Source organism: Falco biarmicus, chromosome Z (genome assembly GCF_023638135.1).
Source record: "Falco biarmicus isolate bFalBia1 chromosome Z, bFalBia1.pri, whole genome shotgun sequence".
NCBI classification, from domain to species: domain Eukaryota; kingdom Metazoa; phylum Chordata; class Aves; order Falconiformes; family Falconidae; genus Falco; species Falco biarmicus.
In genome coordinates, this window is record NC_079311.1 from 29,182,097 (window position 1) to 29,207,684 (window position 25,588).

The 25,588-nt window shown below is 39.4% G+C and overlaps 1 long non-coding RNA gene across 1 annotated transcript in view; it reads right to left on the bottom strand.

Annotated features, from left to right (window-relative positions):
* Nucleotides 1-238: 238 nt before the first annotated feature.
* LOC130143096 (uncharacterized) overlaps nt 239-25,588 on the bottom strand; it is a 55,438-nt gene continuing 30,088 nt past the window's right edge. Inside the window, exons 2-6 of the long non-coding RNA XR_008819634.1 lie at nt 19,302-19,445; nt 8,253-18,228; nt 7,685-7,803; nt 6,814-6,913; nt 239-4,254 (exon numbers count right to left, since the gene is read on the bottom strand). This is a non-coding gene — a long non-coding RNA (uncharacterized LOC130143096). The remainder of the gene's footprint in view (nt 4,255-6,813; nt 6,914-7,684; nt 7,804-8,252; nt 18,229-19,301; nt 19,446-25,588) is intronic.

A 25,588-nucleotide genomic window follows, 5' to 3' on the forward strand; every position in this document is an offset into this window, starting at 1 on the left:
CATTTTAGCAAGTGTTAAGAGGGGCTGGCTTTGTGGATTTGCCACCCAGCACCCATCTCTGCGCAGATGTGCAATAGACAAGTACCTGGACCCTGTGTGTGGATCAGATCTTTCGCACCAGGTGAAGAACCCAGATCTGGTATAACAGAGAAACTGGAGTGAGTGAAACCAAGTGCTGGTTGTCATCTCAGAAGTGAGTTTATTACCCAGTATGTAAAATCAAAGACAAAGTCTGAGATTAAGATATATACTGCCTTTAATGAAAAGTTGCACAAGGCTGGGCGGACTAGCACAGCTTGGACATTTTCACAATCACATTTATACATGATTTCATGAATATTATTTTTTTAACTTCCAACCCTCTAGCACTGATTGGATGGAAATCTACATAATGATTCTTTACATAATGAAATCTTACTACACCTGCTCATTGAGGAAGGGTTTCTTTGTGGGCCAGGGTACCTGATGTAGGGGGTATGGTTTTTGGTATTATAATGAAAGTAGTTCAGTTAAGGACACATCTTTGGCTATCTGTCAACAAGTATCAGATGTATCTTGCTTGTGTTGCCAACTTTCCAGGATGTAATTGTTCTTCAAAGTCATCTTGTCATAAGCAGCAATTACTTCAACTAATCACCCTTGATAGTTCTTTGCATGGGACATCCTGAGTCGAAATAATGTGCGCGTTCTGTTTCTTCACAAACATGTGCAGATTGTTAAACAAAACCGTATGTCCATATAGTATTGACTACAAAGTATGATAACATGGTCACTGGTGTGGGAGCAGGGGTCAGAGTGTGAGAATAACAAAAGTAAATATTAATGTGAAAAATGAGAGCAACTCTTAAAACATCTTCTCCCCATCCCTCCCTTCTTCCCATGCTCCACTTCATCCTGGACTTCTCCACCTCCTTCCTCCAAGTGGTGTAGATGTACAGGGGGTGGGGGCTGTGGTCAGTTCCATTACACATTGTCTTTGCCAATCCTCTTTCCTCATGCCTTTGCTGGGATCCAGTGTGGGGTCCCACCCATGGGAAACAATCCATGAATTGCTCCAGCATGGGTCCTTTCCACAGGGTGCAGTCCTCCAGGAATGGACTGCTTCAACACGGGTCACCTGCAGGGTCACACATCCTGCCAGAAGACCTGTTACAGCACAGGCTCTGCACAGGGTCAGTCTCCTTTGAAGCAGATCTGCCTGCTCAAGCATGGGGTTCTCCACAGGCTGCAGGATGGCTATTTGCTCCACCATGGACCTTCATGAGATGCAGGGGGACACCTTACATAACCATGGTCTCCACCAGAGAGAATCTCTGCTCTGGTGCCTGGAGCACCTCCTCCCCAACCTTGTTCACTGACCTTGGTGTCTGCAGGGTTGTTTCTCTCACATACTCTCACACCTCTCCCAGCTGTTGTTGCACAGCAGTTTTTTCACCTTCTTAAATATGTTATCACCGAGGTGTTACAACAATTGCTGATTAGCTCAGCTTTGGCCAGCAGCAGATCCATCTTGGAGCTTGCTGGAACTGGCTCTATCAGACATGGGAGAGGTTTCTGGCATCTGCTCACAGAAACCACCCCAGTACGCTCCCTGCTACCAAAACCTTGCCAAATAAACCCAATACAACTGTATATATCTGCTTTGTGTATGCATGTGCATACTGGCAATAGATTTTCAGTCTTGCTACTGGTTGGACCAGTGGGCACAGAGATGAGGCAGCCTCAACTCTCTTGGATTGTCATTGCCAGCCTGATATTTCTCTTAACAATTTCCATTTATGTGTCTATCTGTTATGAGTTATTTCACCAGCTGTGGTCCAGCCCATGCTTTGATAGGAGTTCAAAAGAAAGACAGACCCTCAAGAAAAAACACAGAGTTAATTCTCCTACATCCAAATGTAATCCAAATGAAGTTTCAATACCTGTTAGAGTTAAAAACAGTTTTACTGTCTCAATTTTATGATGATAAGCCAAGGCCAAGAAAAAATACAGTTCAAAGTGTTTAACATGGAGTCCCAGACTTAAGATGCTTAGGAGCTTCTATGTCAGAGTACTGAACATCAAGTCACTTCATGGCTTTCTGGTCAAAGTATATCTGTTATGGACCTCAGCAGCAGCTGAACACTCAACACTTACCCAAGACAACTCATGAGTACCCCAGCAAATGAAGAACACCATTACTGTCCATTTTGAGAGATGGGGTGTAAGTATCTTGCTCCCTATGACACATGTGAATCCTATGGTCTATACAATGAAAGGAAAGAGTACTTCAGAGCTTATCTCCATTGTGAAATAAATCTCTCCCTATGCAGGCATTTACACTACATGATTTCAAATTCATGAAACAAAATGAAGTGGGTGCAATGCAGAGCACTGTCTCTTCCATGATGCAAATCAGATTGCTCTCCTAAACAGAGGGACATTGAAGGAAGGCATCTTTTCAAACAACTAAAATGTTGGATAAACCCAACCAGGTAGAATTCCGAAATTTCCTGAGAATTGGGTGTATCACAAAGCAAACTCAAACTTCACTAGTGCTCTTGAACTCATCATTAGATAAGCTTTCCAAGTTTAAATGGTGAAGACCTTCAATTTCTAGGACAGTCTTCCCAAAAATAAAGCTTTAACTTTAAAAGACTGTGACCTATATTCTGTGCTGCCCCAGAACAGCACACTTCACCTGTAAATTGTTTTTAGCCTTTTCTACATGGTAGTTTTGAGGCTGGTGAGCCATTTTGTCTCCTTGTTATACAGAATAGGAACAAAAGACTGAGCTATTCGTTTATTTTTCTTCTGTTTTCAAATACATCACGTATTTCTAGCACAGTCTTTATAGCTGAAATGTTAGAATGTAAACAAAAGGCAACGTGTGAGTGGAAGCATATATGTGTTCTTTTAAGAAGTCAATAAATACATTTTCACTATTAAAGACTTTGAAAACCTAGTTGCATTCATGCATGAATAATTGGTTTTCTATCCTTGATGATTTTCCCTGTTTAGTGCTTCTTACTTGCATAGAATTTCCAAATGTCTTGTATCATTCTTAATCATAAAAGTGATTTGACAGGATTCAGTTTTGTCTGGTAGCTTTAAGCTTTTAGACCACATTATTTCAGCTGTTTCCTTGTGACAGCTTATGCAGAGGCAGAATTTTGGTGGAAAACTCTGAGGCAAAGAAATCCACCCAAAGCGACAGTCAGCTGCAGATTGGTGTCTAATATCTTATCGGTATCTAGTATAAATTAAAGGTAAAAAGTCATTCAGGAAATCACCGTTGAGTAGAAAATGGAAATTCTGAACTGTTTTGAGGGGTTACAGTAAATTTAGTGATTACAGTTTTAAGTTTGAGGAGTCTTTTCTTCTTTGTTATGTACTTCCACTACACAGTCAGTTGATTATCTATATTTTTTAAAATGCATTAACCAGCAAGTATAAAAAGAAAAAAAGTTACTGAACCAGTCACATGGGCAAACCAAAAGCAACCAATGTACTGAACAATAAAAGCATTATGGTATAAGTTTAGCAAAACAAAATACGTGCAAAAGTTATGAAGCTGTTATTCGTCCACTGCTGAAAGAGTGCATTTTAGAAGTCTCTATGAAGTGAAAATTCCTGTTAGGATACTGTTCTACAGCCCTGGATGCATGACATTCCCAAATGAGAGTAAAATTCTGGGTTCTGATTCAACTGGTTTTAACAACATATTAAGTGCTGAATCAAAAATTCCGTGAAGTATGCCTGTGCAGAAAGTGACTGAGCCAGCCATAGTGTATAAAAAGCTAAATGCGGTCCTGTAGGCGTGTTTGTTACCCAGTGTGCAGCTCCAGTTCATACATGGAGTCGAGGTATTTCTATTTCTTTATTCTAGTTTGTGCAAAGTATGGACCTATGTGTAACCCACAAATGCCTAGCTTCCTGATTGTCAAAACATTACACTATTTGCACTGTTCAGCAAGCAAGGACATCAGCCTTCATTGGTTACAAGTTATATAACTGTTTAATTACTTAGTACTCTGTTTCCTATTTGTTAAGCAATTCTCTCACTTCTTATATTAATAAGTCTGCATACTCAGTCTCCGCTTCTTTTTGGGTCTGGGGAATTTCTTGAGCTCGTGGTCGGTCAATGAGTCAGTGGTTGTGACCTGCCTCTGCTGGAATTACGTGTCCCTTAGATTTGCTGAGCTCATCTCTTCTGGTGAGCTTCCAGTCAGCTCATCTGTCTTGTGGAGGCACTTCCTTTTGAAGTTCCTTTTCCTAAACAAAAGTATTTGCCAGTGCTAAAGAAGTGCTTACATACAAAAGTGTAAGATATACAAAGTGCTTGTAATATGAATTAACCATTAACAATTCATTTGTTCTAGTTGTCTTAAAGTCAAACTACTAACAATACATTCAATTTTATTAATCACTTGATATCAACAGGACTCTGGCACAGCTATATAGAGAACTACATTGTTGAAGATAGTTCTGTAAAAAACGTAACTCCATACAGCTAGCATAATTGCATACAGCTATGTCTCAAAATATGCTTTTCAGTTCAACCGTGGATGATAGAAAGTGAGTGCTGCATGAAAGGTTTTGCAAAAGGTACACATGATGCTTTTGAAAATAGGTATATTTCTGACTAAGGCATATGGCAGCAATGGGCAACCATCCAAAGATTTTTTAAAAATCAATTTGGATTACTATATAAAGCTCTACTGAGATACTGCATTTCTTTGATGTGAAAAACAAGCTAAAATCCTTTTGCAAGTATCATGTTGATTTTTTACTTTCAATTCAATAAAATATATTTTAAAAATATATTACATTGTGATATTTTAATTTTTTTCTTTCCGGTTCCCAATCAAAAGAACAAAATAAAAATTAACAAGCACTGTTTATGTTATAAACTGTCCATTTTAGTCTAATTAATAGCATCTGTCACTCGGTTAACAATTAAGTTAAGGGGGTGATTAGCTTCTCCAACTCCATCATAAAGTTTTCAAATGAAAAGATTCTGTCTTTTGATTGATTCACAGCCTAAATTTAAGATAGAAACCACCTTGCACTCTTCTATTTACTGACATTTGGAGAATCAGATTGAATGAGAAAATTACTAATTAGACTTCGCTGATATGAGGGCATGTAACAAGAGAAAGGATAGGTCAGTGGTTGCAATACTAAAACGGAAATTGGAAAGACTGAGTTTTGTTCTCTCACTCAGCTCTTTTAAACGAACCATTTAATTTCTCTGTCCTTCAGTTCTCTGTTGGAAGAATTAGCATCCCTTTATCTCCAACCCTCCTTTACCTCCAAAAGTTTTGAGAAATGGGCTGAGACTAACAGGTCTGGAACAAGAAATATGCTTCATTTTGCTATTTAACCAAGAGGTCAACCCAGGAAAAAGGATTCCTAGCCTCTATGTGTATTGATACAAAAGACATCATATAGACATTCCAAAACTAAACAAGCAAGAGGAGGGGGAAAGGGGCAAGGGCCTGTAACTCTTCTGTGCTTCAGAAGATCATTCAGTTTAAAATAATCCAGGCAAACAAAACAGAATTACTAAAGGAGAACTCTCAATCTATCAAATTGTGAACACTTGCATAAGTTGCAAGAAGACAACTGGAAAACATTCTACTAGAGACCAACAGGGAAAGTTCACTGTATGCAGTTCAGTGTTGTCAGTCAACAGATATTTCTCTGAATAGAAAAGGTCTGTTGAATCATATAAGAAGTGTCATGATTTTTTATAGGGACAAAGGAAGTTGCATCTCTATCAGGGCAACAAAATCATGTACTGCTGCCAGCTGTTAGAAGATTTTTGGTGTAGCAGTAACGACATGCTCATCCAAGATCAGAGATTAGTACTGATCTTTCTTTTTTTCTTTTCTTTCCCTTATTATCTGATTTGTAAGACTGTTCCTTCTTCAAAGTGACCATCCCTAGAGTGTGAAAGGGAATTTTAGGAAAATGATGATTTGCCATAGGTGAAGAAATTCTTCTCCATGAATATGGACAGACACTGGAACAGGCACTCAGAGAGATTGTGGACTCCAGCCTTGGGCACTTTTGACAATTGATTGAGCAATGCCCTGAGCAGTATGATCAGCCTTTGAAACTAGATCTCCTTTGAGCAGACTGGGATTACAGGACTCCAGAGTGTTAGGTTACATGGGAAAAGGCTCATCTGCACATGCCAGGGGAGCACTGGGGAACAAGCCTTAGAGACTGGGAGGGGTTTTTGCCTTGTGGTTTGGGACATGTTATAGCATGCAGGGGAAGAGCATAATGTGTGCATCTGTGCGTGTTGCTGTGCATAAGGGAAGTCTGCACCAGCAGCTGGAGTGGGACTGCAGCCTGGAGGCTCATGCGCCCGGGTCCCAGCAGCTGGAGAGATCTGAGATCCAGGGCACACTACTGGGCAGCCTGAGCACCTGAGTCAGTTCTTGGGGCATCCAGACTTGTGCATGCATGTATTTCCCACTAACAGACATTTATCTGCCAGAAAGGAGACCAGGGTGAAGCCATTGATTTTTTTTTGTATTTGCAGGAATGCTGTGGTTTCTGTCTATGATCTGTGTGGCCTCCTGTGTATAAGTGGACCGTATATGTTGATTTGAAGAATCAGTCAGCAATATGCAGGCGAGCAGAGGTTATTTTTATTCTGCAGCACTGGGTGCATGGGGGATTGCTCCACCAAAGTCATGCACACCGAGGGGACTTTTCAGTCCCCCCTTTATACAAGCTACTCATACTTATTCATTAGTTTTCCAAGAAATTGTTTACATATTCATTACAATTCTGAGAATTCATTTACATATCTCATACCTGTGCAATGTCCTTGAGGAGCTGTCCCTGCGCAGACTCTATTCCTCAGCGGCCATGTTTAAAGTCTCCATCTTCGCCACGTTGCATGTACAACAGGAATCTAAGACAAAATGTCCCTTTTAAAGATAACCAACCCAAGGACTTAGCAGTCTGTACATCCATCATGTGGCAATAAGGGTCCTTGGACATTTCCCGACTTTTAACTAAACATAGGTGCGTCATCCTTTAGATAAGTGGTACAGCGTTCACTATTCAATGTGTATCTTAGTGTGTCTGTTGGGAACACATGCACACCATTGCTATTGGCTCTGCCTAGGGGCATAAGGCAGAAGCATGCTGCTGAATTCAGCAACCCCTAACACAGAGGATCCTTCCAAGATCTTTTTTCTCTGATTCCATGAGTTCTGAAAGAATCTAAAGGAAAACTAGGTGTCTGAAGTGAATGTCAGGGGAAGCGGCATAGATGGAAGTTAAAAATGTCTGTTTCCCCTTCTCGGAGGAACCTAGTAGCCTCCAATGAATTTCATACTCTTATAATGATGTCTAGATTTTAGGTACAAAAATGTTGAAAGTCAAGGAACAGGAAGCTAGTTTGTATGACCTTTAAGATTAAACGCAATACAAGAGGTTGTGTACTCATTTTTAGTGTTGTTCTTCTGGGGAGCCTAATTAAACTTGGCCTGTGTGCATGTCTTTCCTTTCCCTGCACCAATTCAATATTGAAAGTTACCCCTCTAAACAACCAATACCTGACTTCTTTCACTTAGAAACTTAAAAAGCAGCATTTTGTTCAAAAACATTTTAAAGGTCCAAACTGTAAAGCCACAAGTGTTAGCCAAGAATTCTACACAGAAATTAACAACGAGCTCACTGTGGTATAGGAAGTAGACATGGAAACAGGAAGTCTGCAGTGAATTATGCTGCTTATTAAACAACATTTCTGAATAGTTTTGCAGTAGCTCCACACACCTCACACTCCATTAATTCTTTCTAGAAGAAAAAGAAAAAAAGACACAAGCGTAACTTTAGATTTTTCTCACACATATTTAATAAACTTTTTGCTAACACTCATTTTCCTTAAACACTTCAGTAACTTGAAATGACTCTGTACTCATTAATGAATAAATAAAATTTCTCTGATTCATTAGCAACAACATTACCTTTCAGTTGCAGGGGAGTCTAAAAGAAAATCTGTCTTTCCCCTGCTACAGCTCCTTTAGGTGACAGTATCATGATAACAATTTATATGTAACAGAGGTGCGTCTTGGTTTTTGGTGTAGATATATACGAACAGAAGAAACACATAAGACTATACAGTTCAGCATTAAAATGGCAGATGAAATTCAGTGTAGTTAAATGCATTTAGTGTAGTTAAGGCAGTTACACAAAGAATAATAAACATTGGGGGAAAAAAACTAAAATCAAAGTTATAAGATTACCTTTACCATTAAGGAGTAAAATCTTGGGGATATGACATCTAGTTCCAGGAAATCACCAGCTCAGTGTTCAGTAGAAGTCAAAAAGCAAGCCGCGGATCAGGAATGTTAGGAAAGGAACAGACAACAGAACAGACAACACTGTAATAACACAGTAAAAATTAATGTTTCTTCTAAACTTGGGATATATTGAAAAAGAATATATTGAAACAAGAAAAGGTTCAGGAGGCAGTAACAATATGTAGACATTGGCTATATATGAGATCTGCCTAGCTGGGCTAGTGTAAAGGAATTATAGAGGAATGAAGGCAGGCTAATTAACATTGGTAATATTCAGCTGTGGGCTGGTTTAGGGGCGGCAGGTTGGCTGATGTGGATAAGGTGCAGCTGCGGCTGGTTCCTGCTGAGTAGTTAAATAGCTCTAAGGGGTATGGAAGAGGAACACCAGCTGAAGGGAGACTTGCAAGAAGTAGAGGGAGGACAGAGAGCACCCTGGATGGCAGAGAGGCAGGGTATTCTGGCCTGAAGAGGATGAGGAAACAGTACAGACAGTAAATGAACCTTTGAAACCTTGTGGGGGATTGGTGGCCATGCCAGGGCAAGGCATGGGAACTACGTATTGAAGTTAACATGGCATGGGATGGTAAAAGCCTTGTTGCAGACAGCTAGCTTTGATAGTGCTGTGTCAGGCTAACACTCTTCTTTCTGGAAAAGCGATAAATTAGGGACAAAATAATGCAAGTGTATAAACAATCAAAGGTATTGTGTGACAAAAATCAGTCTGCTTCAGTATGACTTCCAGGGAACCTCATGCAAAACAACTGAGGGTCAGATGGAAAGGGAAGGGATCTATGGTGCAGAAAAGCATAGAGAGCACTCTAAGTGCAAAAAGGGTTTATGGGTTCTAAAGGGACATTGAATAACTATTTGGGGTAACTAACTAGGCTTCCCATAAACCTGGAAATGGTCAGAGGCTGAAGACTACTCAGAAGAAGCATCAAACATGCTTGCTCTCTCCTTATTCTTCCACAAGTGGTTTCCAGTTGCTCTTGCTGGAAAAGGATTCTGAGGGAGACAATTTGGTCTGAATACTCACTCTTACTTTTTCCCAGAGTGAGCTAGATTGCCATCTGAAGCCTTGCTCTGAGCAATTTGGTCTAAAATCCCGCTCCCTTCCTGATGTTTAGTCTGGTAGCCCACTTAGAAATGTCATGTGCAGTACTTCAGGCACTTACAGAAACCAGCTTTCAATCCCGACCTATTGCACGTTAGCACAAAAATATCATCAGTGCCCTTAAGGTCAACTGGTACAACAAAGATAAAGCAAGCCAAATTTCTGAAAGTCTTGTACAATGATTCCCCTCAATAAATACTCAGAAGGCCAGCATGTCTTACTATGTAGGTCACTTTGGCTACCCAGATAGTAGTATCCAATAAGACTAAAATTACCTAATACATATGTACTAGCTGCAGCTTCCTGGCCAGCTGGGACAGAATCTCTAACAAGTTTATATCCCTCTCTCCAGTTTAGCCTAGCTGGATATTCTGTTCTGCCCACCCCTATTTAGCATCAGTAATGGTGGCTGTGTAGCCGTGCAGCAAGTCAGATCACCGTACTGATCTGCAGGAAAAAAAAATTTTCATTTTTTGTCTCAGTTCATTCTCAGCCAACTGAATGAATTCTCCAGGCACAGTGTGTCCACATGCTCATACAAAGCAGGAGACAAAGGCTGGCCCTGTTGGTGACAGGATGGCCCTAAAACAGAACGTCCTTCTGACTGTGCATTTGCACAAACATTTAGTGTAAGTTTAATGTAGACATCCCCTTACCAATATGGTTGAAGACTTAATTTATTCCTCCAAATTAAGCCTTACAGAGCATAAAAATCCTTGTCAATGAGGTTGGATCACTATTTTATTCTTCTGCTGGAAGTTAGAAAGAAGGAAGGAAAAATGGTAATTAAGAACACTGCTATACCCATTTGAAGGGGGAGCAGCGTTCTATCAGCACATCAAAGAAAGTTGCATTTCATGTGCTGCTTTTCTGAAATGACAAAATAGCCCAAAATTGCAGGTGACTAAAACATCTGTGGTGCTATTAGAAAGATTTACCAGGAGAGAGAGAGAGAGATGGCATTTTCCATATAGGCTGAATGGTCTGGAGATAATTTTGCTGCAAAATCTACAGATAGGGAAAAAGGAATCAAATATGAAGGCATTTTAGACTCTCTTAAATTGAAAAATGTTGGGGGAAAAGGCATTTAATTATCATTTCAGCATTTATATGGCATCCTTTCCCAGCATCCTGGCACTTATCTCCACTAATTTATTCAAATTCTGCATGCTACAACAACAAAAATCTGATCAGGCATGGAAAGCCCAATACCATAGATTTGATTTTAAATCTCAGATCAGACGTGGTTGGATGCAAACAAAATAAAGACAAAACCAAACAGATGAACCCTAAAGTTAATTCAAGTCATTACACCACTGTAATTAAAACTATGAGGTTTTTTTATTCATGTCATGCATGAGTAATTGAGAAAAATCTCTGCACAGTATGGAAGTGTTCAGCACATAGAATTTGGAAACATTACTTTTTGGTCTGTAAAAGTCTGATAACAGATAGTGTTTTAGAAGGTTTGAGAGCTAGAAAAAGGAGAAAATTGTCTCTGAAACAAAATAATCCTGGAAGAGATAGTCTGCAATGTGTGCCTTTATTTGCTGGATGTTACATAAGTAATACGCTTTCTTAAATATCAGAACAAAACTAGTCTTTTAATAGGCAGCGCTGATTTCAGATTACAGAAAAATAAATACAATCAAATACAATATTCATGGGAAAAAACCTACCTGGCTAGAAAATTTAATACCTGATTAAATGTACGGCTCTTTCTAAACCAATTACATCCAGGAGGCATGTTTGCAAGGCACCTCTCCGTAACTAGTATTAGGTCCATCCTCCAATGATGGAGTCTGTAGCACAGGCCTATTGCCTTTTACTCCATGATTTATTTATTTATTTTATTTATTTAGGTAACAACTTTACTCAGTAAAGCAGTTCTGAGCAAGCTGAAGCATGTAATGTTCTGTACATGTGGTACAGACTCATTGTATAAGACATTCACTGTCTTACAGCTCTACGCTGTCACATTGGGGCTTCACTGCAGAGCTTCTCTTCAGACAATTGTGGGAGCAATGCATGGATTCTTCTTAGTCTGGGTGTCTTCTAGGCTAAGAAATGCTTTTTAGCAGCTAGTACTTTACAGTTTGAGATATTTACCTTCTCCTGCTTATCTTTGTATTCCTTACGCATAATAATATCCGATTGCATCACACTTGTTGATTTGGTTACCCTTTGCCTCATATTAAGGGCAGAATTTAAAATTTCATTGATTTCTGAAAATTAATAAACTGTTTTAATTTCCTGAATGGGTTGGAAACATGACATTCAGACTTCAAGTATTTGTGTACAGAATGTTTCCCTCCCATTCTCTGTATTATCTTCCATTTAAGTAACACATTTATTATTTCATCTAAACTCTGTGCTTAAACTTTACTTGACCACAAAGGTAAATCACAGTATATATTTGTGTTTTAACACATATGTATAATTTTTTAATTAAAGCACTTAGGCTATAATAGGAAAGTTTACTTTTGTTAAATATGTTTGTCAACTTTTAACTATATAGTTTCATGACAGAAGTAAATATTTAAAGTCTTGATATGCACTAAGTGGAAAGCTGCCTTTCTCCTCTGAGAAACATTTGTGGATAAAACCCAGCAGATAAAACAGCAATAAGCTCTAGGACTGTAGCAACATAGAAAATATAACTTGAGCGAAATAAGTACTGGAACCTGTTGCTAGGATAACAACATTTTAATTCTATTTTCAAGAGAAAGACAACTCCTCAATGAAAAGTAAACTGCCTAAGCAAGTTAAAAAATTATGTTTGGGCTCACTGGCTCACATAAATGTATAAAAATTACTGTGGTCCCTACACAACCTGCTTTAAAACAAGAGACTTATCTGTAATAAAAAATACTGGAAGTTCATCTGAAGTAAAAAAAAGTAAATAAATACTTCAATGTTGCAAAGGAACACCAATTTAATCAACAGCATCACTGATTCCAAAAGAATCTAACACAGTGAAGACATTGCAGGATATATCTTCTTTCAGTTTGGCCTCTGAGTTTGACACTGTCAGATATCACTTTGTGCCCTTACTAACCAAATTCTTCTGGCCAGATGATTTCCACCTATATAAATATAAGAAAAGATACACAATTTCTTGGACTTTCCAGTACTACTGCAAGCTCAGTGAATCTTATATATGAGCACTGCCAGATTCTTCACTAAAAGCATTCCTCATGATGCCAACTAGGCTAATACTGAGAATGCTCCCACTGCACTGAGCTGTAGTTCAGTGGTAAACAGCTACATTCGTCCATAGGAAAGTATCACATCCTTCCTCCCTTGCAGAAAACAAGTGATACAAATAAAAGCTTGACTCCTGAGATTTGCCAGCCAGCAAACCAAATACTTGATCAAGGTCTGTAATGAAATGACTTCCTCAGTAACCAGACCATCAGTTAGAGCATAACTAGAGCCAAGAGCACCAATAGAAATACATTATCAATACCTTCACATACATTCGGTAAGCCTAGTAAAGGCAGGCATCTTTAAGGGAAGCCTTAAGTATTCAAATGAAGAGAGCAGTTAAGTTCACGCAGAGGTCAACTCAACAACAACAAAAAGTCTTTACCTCCCAATTGCATCAAATACATATCCTCACCCTTCCCTATGAACTCTATGAAACAAGCAGCTGTTGCAATATTCTGGAAAGCTCATTAAATCTAATTGATATTGGACCAAGGGCTAGTAAACTCCAGGGACTGCACAGAGAACATCCTTCTCTAAGCACTTCCACAAGCCACCGTTGTGCATAAAGTAGAAAAAAATAACCCTGGACATAAACAAAGTACCTTTAAGCAAACACAGAAAGTAGCTTCAGGCAGAAGATACACACGTAACACACAAACCTTCTTTGTTTGTGTGTTGCTTCTATTCTGCCTCTTCTGTTAAGGAGAGAAACATTTTTTTTCCCCCTTCAATCTTTCTTTAACCATAACTTCGCTGTTACTCTTTAAACAAACTGGTTTTAGGTTATAAACACAACTGTAAGGAATCATCTAGTGTTCATGAGTATTTCTGCAGTCTACTAAGTTACATCCTAACTACTCAGTTCATTTGCAGTTCAAATAATGGTTGAACAGAAGTCTGCAGCTCAGATAAGGAATGACAAATCTTTCTCTAACAGAAGCACTTGAAAATTGTAACCAAAGTTTTGGTGATGTTTTAACATCTTCATCTTAGCTGGCCACAGATTCATTCAACTACCTACCTTCATTTCTATTTATCAGCTACTGATACTATTCAGATGTAAGATACTCATCATTTCTGAATGGGTCATGAGCAATGCTTGATCCAGCATGAATCTGTCACAACTTGAACCCAACATTCCTGCAATTTCCCTCCACTGCCTCCTAACAGTCTTTTGGTTTGGACTTTTTTCAAAGCTTTCAGCACTAAACCAATCTAATAAGAACAGAATTAGGATGGTATTTTCAATTATCTTTCAGTAATCAAAATATAAAGCCTTTATCTTTATTTAAGAAAAAATAATTCTTTAACTAAGATAATAACGGGTGAAGTAATATTTTTTCTGAAAAGAAATAGAACAGCGACTTGTTCTTAGATGGAGCTTAAGTTTTCTTTCTGGTTAACGCTCAGTCTTCACAAGAAGCTGCACATTATTTTAAGTTGCACAACAGCTTCACCTATACTGCTAATAATATCACATCATTATTTAGGGAATGTAACTAACTGTATATGCACATCTTCTTTAGCTGTCAATCTTCATCTAAATCATTACTTTTTTCCCCCTCCTTGTGCTTGGCCAATTACAGACAACATACACTTCTGAACAACAAAACACATAAAAGAAGGGAAAAAACGTGGAAATATCACTTGATGCTATCTTCCTTCCATTCTGTGTCTCATAAAAGCTAGTAAAGAACCTCACAGACTGACAGAGAAATGTACACGCTTGGAGAGTTCAGAATTGTGCTGTGTTGCAGGAACTATAGAGGAGTAAGCCAGAAATTCCACCAAAATCTCAATTTTTTTCAGTGTCTAATATATTTTTTTTAATTCTGCATTAAAATTGATAGAACTTGTCATAATTCCAGTTTTAAAGGACTCAAATTAAGCACAGTTTGTACATTGATAAAGAATTCAGTGGGAAGAAAAGTTGCAGGTTTAGGTGAATAAAATATAGGAGATGCTAAATTCACTTTTTTCAAAAATAGCAGTTGAACTGATGTCTGTGATGTGTCACACTGAAATGGATATATATAGCTACTTTCATTGAATTTTTAAAGCATGTAATGGCAATAAAAACAGAATTGTCTGGGGGAGGGTGGGTCACAGTTGCTCTGGATTGATGTTTAAAAACAGAAAATCTTTTGAATTACATAAAAGCATACTTTACACAACATTTTCCTTTTCACAGTTAAACAAGCACTGCTGAAAAGCAAACCTTGCAGTATGCTATTTTTACACCTACCACTTACATAGGTTCTGCAGGTGTATGTTTTGCATTCACACATGCACTAGACAAATACAGAAAAGTTACAACGCTTGGATTCTTGTTTCAACAAAATCCAGGTCATCTTTTGCTCGTTTATTTAAGAATTTCCAATGTTCCGCCCCGCACGCACTTCACTTGCTCTCTTTTCAAAATGAGAAAGGACACACACACAGACACACGCACACGCACGCGTGACCACTGTGTCCTGGCGAGCTCGGGATCTGCTCCCCGCAGCGGCATGTGACATCCTGCGGTTCGGCTCCGTCAGCCCTTTTGCCACCGCCCCGCACGTCTTTGCGAGCAGCGACCCCTGCCCCGCAGCGCGCGAGGCGGCGCCCGCCGGGGGGCGGGGGGGGGGGCGGGGCGGCGCTGGCGACACCTCCCGCCCGGCGGGGCCGCAGCGCGGGAAAGCGGGGAGCGATTCGCGGCGTGGGCTGGGGGTACTGCAGCTTCCCAAGGGATTCTGGCGCCTGCACTTCCACTCGCGGGTTTGGGATCGCCAAATCCGCCCCCGAGTACGGAATTACAAACTGCAGTTCTCTCAGCGCTTTGGCTGGGTGTCGGCAAGCAGTTCCGTTTTAGCTTTTTGTTACCTTCATCTTGAAAAAGCAGATGAAGTCTAAATTAGGGATGAACTATACTGTCTCAAGGTATACTGTGCCCAAAGGACTGGACTTCTTTTGAACAGTGGATAGCTGCAATATTAAAAAAAATCACTGCTGTTCTTTTCTGCTTTACAGTTTCGATTTTGGAACAAGACAGTTGCACGAAGTCTCAAAACACAAATCAGTTATGATTGAGCAAAAAAATTCAGTTCCTAGTCATTTGTACGCACATAAGACCATATACCTGATTTCGATAAAATGCTAAAGAAAATGCATGGTATGACAGTTAGGAAAGAAAATATAATTATGTATGACTATATTTCATTTGAGCAGCACTGTTGACAGTGATGACAACTTTGAGTAGATAATACCAACAAAGCAATTATATAAAAACTCGTTAGCTACAAATTTACAGGGTCCTAAGGGGGCAGGGGTGCAGAGCTGGCAGCAGGAGTGGCTTAATGATCAGCAGCAGTAGAGAAGGCAGCTTGAATACGTCTCTCCATCCACAAACATAGAAGCAGATGCAATATTCTGTTATCAGCAGAGCAACACAACTTTAAAAGCTTGACATGGAAAACACTACATTTTTGTCACATTCATTTCACTTTGAGACAACATAAATCCCCAGCCATGGCCCAGAACAGTACCTACTATCAAAAACCAGGGATGTTCTAATCTGCTGTGGGACACCAGAAACACACGGTTAAGATCAAAGCAAATCAGCAACACAAAACCTGATGAAACAAAGCTGTAGGCTGACCAGAGAAGACTTTTAAGCACCTGCACAGGAGCTTGCACACAGCTCAGGCAGTCAAATAGGAAATTAATCTCAATACAGAGATGATACACATCATAGAACCACATGTGGTTTTGTTTAGCTAGGACCAAGGAGTGATCCTTGCACTCAGATAGCTCCGTGAATGGAGATACAGCTAGAAGTAGAGGGAAAGAGAGGTGTTGTAACTGAGAAGTGGTCAACCCTAAACTTCAATCATGTTTGAGAAAGATATTATTGTTAAAAACAGAAAAGAGTGATAGTAACAAAACTCAGTTATAAGCTTGTTTCCATTATTGACCCTCTTCCTTTTGAGAGACATTTTATATATATACATTTTAATGTCAGTTTTCCTTTGATACACACTAATGTGGTTTAACTTATAGTTCTGAACAAACAATTTTAGTATAGCACTCCAAGACCTCTCTGACAAAAAAGAAAGGGGTGAGTACAGAAAGGAACATAACTATGCTTCATTCCAGCTGTTCAGCAAGTATACCACCTAGTTTCCTCATCTATGCAGGTGGTACCTGCAGAGATGAATAGAGATTCACTTGTATTTCAAATTCAAAATAAGCAGGGGTATAGGAAGGTTGACATAAACCAAGCAGAAGGCTGTAGAAGACTTTATAGGGGGTCATTTATTTATTTATATGCTTATTAAAACAGCATCTAGCATACCAATAATCAACCTATAATCCAATAGAGACTATGCATCTATGTTAATGCTTTCTTTTGGGCACAGAGTAGAATTAATTTTTAATCAATGCTTTAGAATGCAATTTCCAAACTAAACTACCTGGAAGGATCCTGTGACATCTCATTCATAAACTTACTAATTTTTGGAGCTTAAAAGCAAATGTTAGCATACTATTACAAGCTATTCAAGCAAAGATACAATTCCATTTTAAATACCAGTTTTATCAGACTGTATATAAATTGGTTATTAACCAAACATATATTAAGAATTACTTTACACATTCACATTTTACATTTTGTAGTTCTACGAAAGTTAAAATTAAAATTACAAAACTGATTTGTGTAGATTATAGTACCTGCCTCCAAAGAGATTATTAGTCTTTAGAAATACAAGCTGCACTTCAAAATTGTAAATCAATACTCCCTGTGACCCTGTTAGATTTACTTAATAAACTCTGATCAACAGTAGTACAGTTATAAAAATTATATTAACATACTCACGGGGCAGTGGGAATACATTTGAAGGTAGTTTTCTGAAGCTTTGAGCTCTATAAAAAGGAACTTAAATGCCACCTACTGACCAAACCGACAGGAAGGTTTTGTTTGTATGACGGGCATCCTTGTTCTATTGTATCATACAGAGTATGTCAGAAGAAAATTCACAAATTCTTCAGACAATATTCCCCAAAGTGAAAAATACTAGGTACCACTTTCAACCGACATCAACCAAACTCCGTATCTAACAAGCAGCTCAGGGGGCAGGGAGTGCGGTGTGAAAGACAGCACATAACAAACCTATTTCACAGTCATAACAACAGTTGAAGGTATCATAACTAATTGTGCTGAGCATTCATTTTTAAGTGCCATGAAACCAAACAATGATGGGAAGCCTGTAAAAGTCCACACGGTAGAGATGCACTCGTAAATTTCTCCACTCAGATTACAGATGCAATTTACATAATTTCTACCGACTGGTTTTCATAAATGCCTTTTTACAGGCTCTTGTTAGCACTTTACAGATGTGAATCTTGCTGCAGTGATTTAAAACATGACCCCAAGCTGTTTACACTAGCGTTCTGCCAGGCGCTACTTCTGCAAGGCAAAAAGCCCAACCGCCTGCCTGCGCTTCCAGCGCCGATTCAGCCCAGACAGGCCACCAGACCCCGTCAATGCTGCCCCCCAGTGGATACGGACGGACATGCCGGGGAACACCAGCTACACAGCCCGGAGCAGCTGGTTGCAGCCTGTGGACAGAATTTTGTGTTCATGACAAGTTGCACCCAGAATTGTAAAGGACCACAAAGAGCTCAGTGAACCGTTCCCACCGAGTTTTAACATGCTTCGCCATCTAGCTCCCTTTAAATTCTCAGCCTTAAGCTAGTAATGAAACTTTAGCCTCCTGGAAAACAGAACAAAGTAAAGCAAAACAAAACAATACAAAACAAACCCCACACATACTAAAAGTAATTTTTCTCACAGCCTAGGTAAGGGTGAAGGATCAAATTTACTATTCAGGGAAAGAAAATTACTTTCATTAATTATACATGAAGAAAAAGCCTTACTCTTCCTACTTGTTGAAAGATTTAAGTTATGTAAAATGTGATTAATTAACACACTTTACCCTGGTAAAAAAGATTTTTAAAGTTTAGCAGTTCTGAAGAAGTCCATGACATTACTGTTTGGGGTCCAGGAGTCTAGAAGAAGAGTGCTGCCCAGTCTCTGAGGAGTGACGTGTCACAGATGAGTGGTTTAGATCATTTAAAGAATCACTATCAAAGGTATTAGTGAATATAGTTTTAATATAAATTCGTGGGAGTACAACTTCACAAAGGTTGATGGCAAGGTTCACTATTATTACATGGATGAAACATACAAAAGCAAATCAAGTTAGAATTGAGCTAGAATGATTTACAGAGACTGAAGATGCAAAAGGCTAATGGAGACCCTCCTGCTGAGTCACAAGGTTCAGAGTAGACCCCCTTGCTTTCTGAACTCCTGGTAAAGCTTAGGCGCAGCTAGGTCCAGTCTTAGTCTCAGACTTGGACAACAGTTTATATCTAAAGGATGACTAAGGTTTAGTCACAGTTTTAAGATAGATCACAAGATTTTAGCAGCACTTAATCATGAACTTATTTAACATTTACAAAGTGAGGTTAACAAGATTTAGTACAATCATAATAGTGATTGAATTACAGGTCCAAGATGGTAACATTTATACTGTTCTTGCTGTGAGGTACATCAACGCACACACGTACACACACACACACAGATAGGCATACCTGTTAAAATTTCCCCTTGAGTTCAGCGAAACACTCACTTCAAATGCCTTGGCATTTCTCAACGGGCAAGAGTTGACCCTCAAGGAGCAGGCGGTTTCAGCCCAGGCCTCATCATCAGCTTTCGGCAATGGTCCTCTGAACTTTGTAAACTTGAGGGTTTGCAAGTTCTGAGAGACATCTCACTGAAAGAGAGATGCTGGTCACAGCCTGCTGTGGTCCAGGAAAGCTCAAAGTGTCTCACTTAACATTGCATAGGGTCGCAAGATGATTGGCTTTAGACAATTAGTCAATTAAGTTTCCATTCTGGCCACAAACTGGGTCAGTAATTTTTCAAAATTCCAGTAACTATGGTACCATTCCACTTGGGCTACAGTTCAGGTCGGGAATGTCCTAGGGCTGTCAGGGGATGACTGATTATGGCTGCTCTCGTTCATGTATTTTTATATGATATATAATTTATATTATAGCCTTGGTAAGGCAACAGGAGTTCCTGATACAGTCAGTGCCATTCCTCACCCTAGCAATGCAAGAGTTGCTGGTAAGGTTAAGGGATGCTTAACCTCCCAAGTCATTACACAAAGGCCAAGATCTAATGGGAATTCCTGAGATCACAGAGAAGCCCAGAGAAGGGGGGGCAGGGCAGCAGGAAATGCGTCACCACAGTTAGAAATAGGCTTGAAGGGGCCTGTACTGGTACTTGAGGTGCATTTCTGACTTTACTTGCTGCTGATGTTCGTTTCAGCTACAAAGACCTGACTGATTTAAACAGGAGTGAGCAGGACATGGTTTATGTAGACTTACAAGTAACAAGGAGGTATGTTAGTAAACAGGTAACATCCATGAAACTGCCATCTCAAAACTGTCTCTGTTTTGCTTTTAATAGACTGTCATTAGGTGCATGCAGAAATCAATCGTAGAATCATAGAATGGTTTGGGTTGGAAGGGATCTTACAGATCACCTACTACCAACCCCCTGCCACAGGCAGGGACACCTTTCACCAGACCAGGTTGCTCAATCCAAACTGACCCTGAACATCTGAAATGTTCCCAGTGCCTCAGTTGTATCATCTGCACCAAGGATCTCCTCTGCTGTACTCTGGATTATGGTCAAGCCATGGTCAAGCTCTTGCTTGAAGGCTGTCCGATATGAGGAAGTGATTATGGAGACTGTTATGGGCATGCTATTTTGAAAGTTTTAATTTGGGTTTAACACATCCTTGCAGCTTTCTTTTAGTGAAATCATGTCTCAAAGTTTCAGTAGTTTCAATACAGTTCATTTCATTCAGGAATAGACATTCAAAGCTCAGACTGGACAATTCACAGCTGGCTTGAAACTGTGCGAAGTCTCGCCTGTTTTAGCCAGCCATACATCCTAATAAAATTGAAAAAGAAAAATGTAATTTTGTCTTAAGTCTAATCGTCTTTCCAAACCTAGCATCCTTTGGAGACAAAAGATTTTTGTAAGGTGGGATATCAGTGTTTTCAAAGTTTTTTTGCCTTCTTGTCAGAATAATACAGAAGAATTATGAAGTTTTTTGGCCATAAGTGAGAAAACCGGTAAAAGTAGCCTAAAATGAAACACAACACATCACATACGACTCTGCCCTGTTTGTGAGGTGCAACTGAAAAAAAGCAAGATTTGGACTTCTCAGCCTTCTTTCAGGATCTCCTGAGTATTTTTTGGTTTTGTCTACTATCCACATTATTGCTGAGCCTTACTTCACATCACAAAACTCAACGTCTTTTCACTAGAGGGATAGGTATAGGCTGGGGCAGGGAGGGGGGAAAGAAAAAATTCCCACAAACTTGTAAAGACTGTTTTGCTGAGTAAAACCAGATATTGCCTTTTGAAGATGTCACAGAAGATGACAATGTTCTGACGTACTCTCCAGAACAAAGATTACAGAGATAGGTGGAATCTAGACTAAAAGGTGAAGCAATTAGCAATTAGCATTCTGAGGGGCTTGGCAATTTTCACACTATTATGTTAAATACTCTGGATTTGCAACATTACACTTTGAAATTTGGATTCTGTCTCTGTTCACTTTAATGAGAATTTTGGAGCATTTTCTAACTGCCATGACGAACTATCCATTTATGCAAGTCAGTTTTTAACTTGATCTGAAAATTCCATTCTCGTTCATACTATCTCCTGAATACATTCTTTAGCAAGTCAAGATCTACCTCTTCCTAAGAAGTAAAAATTTTGATCCCTAGCACTATTGATGTTTTTACGTCTTAAAGCACCTAAGCAAGAAAAAGCAGGATGAAGATGGTGTTTCTAGTGACTATGCATTGCTTACCTACAACATACCACAGTCTGGGAATGAGATGCTTGTAAATGGAGGTAGTGGCATATATGCCATGTTAGTTTCCCTTTTTCATGTTTTTGTGATCAGGAATTCACATTTTAGATTCTCCTATACTATTACTCGGGATTCAGAATTTACTTGTAAACTAACTGTGGTATTCCTTTACTGCAGTTAGCTGCTCAGTTGGTGTTAGCTGCTCAGTTGGTGTTATGGACATGGTTTTTTTAGTTTTTCCTCACAACTGATTCATGGAATAATGATATTCTGGTAGCACTCAGAGAATCACAAAGTCATAGAACACCCTGGGTTGGAAGGTATCCATAAGTCCATTGAGTCCAACTCTCTGCTCCTTGTAGGACTACCTAAAACTAAATCATATATATATATATATATATATATAATCGTATGTGACGTGTGAGGAGAAAACAGCAGCTCATTGTATGTGACGTGTGAGGAGAAAACAGCAGCTCATTTCCACAATGGCAAGGAGCCCTAGAAGCCTACTTAACTCCATAGAATCAAAGATTGATGTTACTGCTGGGTAACAAACCCAGTGACTCCTCCTTTACCTTTGAAGAAGTTACTTTGTAGCCTGGGGTTTAGTTGCTCTACCTAAACATCTAAGGTAACAGTTCTCTTTCCAAGTTGTTTTAAGTATGCAATATGAAAACTGGCATTGAACAAATAAAAAAAGAAGACAAAACCTTGCCACACTTGGGATACTAAGCATTATTAATGTGCCATGCAGAAATCAATTCAATAGAACCATGGGTAGCATAATACCAACATTTCCTCAGTTTTTATGTAGTGCATTGCTTCAGTATTATATTGTCAGGCTTTATTTTAAGTGTTGGTTCTTTAGATTGTGTTTGCAAAATACTGGCAACACTGTAAAATCGTATCCCTGTTTATTTACAAACTCCTGCTAATAAAACACTTAAAATTGTTCAGAAGAGTATATGTACAGTCTAATGGTTTATTTTGTTAATGCTTACCAGCTATGGGCAACTTGATAAAGAACTATCTGCAGTCTGTCAATGTGTATCTCTGAGACTTTTCATGACTACATACCATCAGAGCCCTTCACAGCTCTTTCAGATAGTTGGATTCATTTTATCCTCACATTATCACTGTAAACATAGGGAAATTACATGATTTACAACAGGAAATTGAATTACAGAAAGATTAAGGGACAGATTATTGAGGAGCCCCCACATGAAGCAGCAAGATTCTTTTCAGTTTTCACATCCATAATGAACAACCTAGACCTAATGCCTGCCCACACCTAGTCCCTGCCTATAATTATTTGAATCAGACATGTGACCCTCTCTGATTTCTAAGTCCCCAGAAGCACCTCTTCTCAAGTAGAATGTAGCAAGGCAAATATTACGAGAAACAGTGTGGAAGGCATCCCACTTCTTCCACATTTCCCTGTCTTCTGTCCTCCCAGCTTCATGGTACCACTTTAATTTGTGTTGTCTGTGAAACAGTCTAACTAACCAAAGTGTGAAGAGAATTAATTCAGTAAAGCAGTGGGTAACATCCTGCCATTTGAGTGAGTTATGTCAAGTTGGTGAAGAGTCAGAGCAGGTGTCAGAGGAGGAAGAACAAAACTTCCCCTTCAGTAACATAACTGCATATGCAATAGAGCTTTTCAAAATTTCAGTCCCAAGATTGTTAGGCAGTGCCTGACTGATTGTTGTGTATACTGTATGTAAAACAACTTTAGAAGGAGGGACCAATACTGCAACTTCACCTCTAAGCAATGGGAAGTAGTTTCTTTGAAACAAGTAGATACTACACTCTAGAAGAGCTGCTGTTGACTGTTCTGCTGTGCATGCCATTAGTGCATCTCCTGATCAAACCAGAAGCAACCTTCCTTTTTGAAATAAAAACTAAGAAAGACATTTTCCTCTTAAAAGAATTTTATATTCACAGCTGAGAAGCTATAGAATAAACTTAGGACAACTAGTAATCTCACTTTAATATCTAAGTGGGATTTAATATCCAAAATACAATCTAACTAACCTTTTTAAAATACTAATCTAAGGAGACAAAAAACTACGAAAGAAATACTAGTAACAGTACTCTGCAAGTTTTACATTGACATACTCTTAAAAATGCCACCATAGTGTGGATACATTGGTATTTTAAAATCTACATAGCTACCTATGGAATGAGCTAAGCTAAGACAGTAAAGTCAGGTAACTTCACCTCTGTATGACCAGAAGAAAATAAGTATTGATATACAAACAGTTCAGTCTCGCCTGAAACTCCATTAGTTTATAATATAAAAATATCCAAATCCTGCATGTCTACTTCCTATTGCTGATATAAATTACAGCCTATTTCGACAATTCATTTTTAGTAAAAAAAAAATAATTAAATCATTTAATGAATCCAGCTCTAATAAGGGAGTCCAAAAAATGAAAACAGTACCTGAATTCCTTTGATTCCAAATAGTGTTGAGCTTAGATACAGAATTCTGCACAAAGAAATAGAACTTTCTGTGTTGCCTAGACTTGTTACCTTGCAGTTCTTTGACTGCAAGCTGATAAAACGTTAATGATGTAACAGTTAGTCAAAAAAGCTTTTTTCAGTAAGTGCATTCTACACTACCCAGTCATATTCCCTGCTCTAACTGTATTGTTCTTCAAATCTCAGTGTCAACTATTCTACAATGTCTATGAGCACCAAGGAGAACCTAATCTACCTTCAAGTTACAGGGGAAAAAAAGGGTGCAGCAGCAAGTGTCCTGCTTACAAAAAAAAGAAATGGACTGTACATGATAGAAAATAAAGAGCAGAGATCAGTAGAACGCAAACCTACATTTTCATGCACTTCCCCTAACACATGTCCCAGGTCCACCTATTGCCAAGGCCGTTTGCTGTCTGTCCTGGTTTCGGCCAGGATAGAGTTAATTTTCTTCTTAGTAGCTAGTACAGCGCTGTGTTTTGGCTCTGATGTGAGAACAACGTTGATAGGACACTGATGTTATAGTTGTTGCTGGGTGATGTTTATACTAAATCAAGGACTTTTCAGTTCCTTGGGCCCTGCCAGCCAGGTGGCTGGAGGGGCACAGGGAGCGGACACAGCCAGGACAGGTGACCCAAGCTAGCCAAGGACGTATTGCATACCATATGACATCATCCTGAGTATATAAACTGGGGGAAGAAGAAGGTAGAAGGGGATATTTGGCATTATGGTGTTTGTCCTCCTGAGTAACTGTTACCCATGATGGAGCCCAGCTTTCCTGGGGATGGCTGAACCCCTGCCTGCCCATGGTGAGTGGTGAATGAATTCCTTGTTACGCTTGTGTGTGCAGATTTTGCTTTTTTGCTATTAAATTGTTCTTATCTCAACCCTTGAGTTTTACATTCCTTTCCAGTCCTCATTGCCATCCCTCTGGGGGGGTGGGGGAGTGAGCAAGCAGTTGCATGGTGCTGCGTTGCAGGCCAGGGTTAAACAATGACACTATCATAGCAGAAGAATGTATCAAGTGGGTTAGGCATCTGCTCAAGGCTTTCATCAGTCTTCCATTGTCACAGTACTCTCAAAACTATCAAGCTGCAACAAGGCTTTCACCATCCCATGCCAGGTTAACTTCAGTAAGCATATTTCCCGCACATTGCCCTGGCACAACCACCAGTCCCCCACAAGGTTTTTAGGGTTCAACTACTGTTCATGCTGTATCTTCACCCTCTTCAGGCCAGTCCACCTTTCTTCTTGCCTCTGCTACGTCCTTCTCCTTGTCTCTTCTACATCCAGGGCATGTGCATGCACTCTCTCCTCCCTCTGCTTCTTCCAGGTCTCTCTTCATCTCAAGCTCATCTTCATACAGTCCTTAAAGCTATTTAACTACTCAGCAGGAACCAGCTGCAGCTGCACCTTATCCACATCAGCCAACCTGCCACCCCTGAAGCCAGCCCACAGCTGTATGTTATCACTGTTAATTAACCCACCTTCATTCCTCTACAATCCTAAGTAGATGAAAAAAGCCAAACAGCACATAA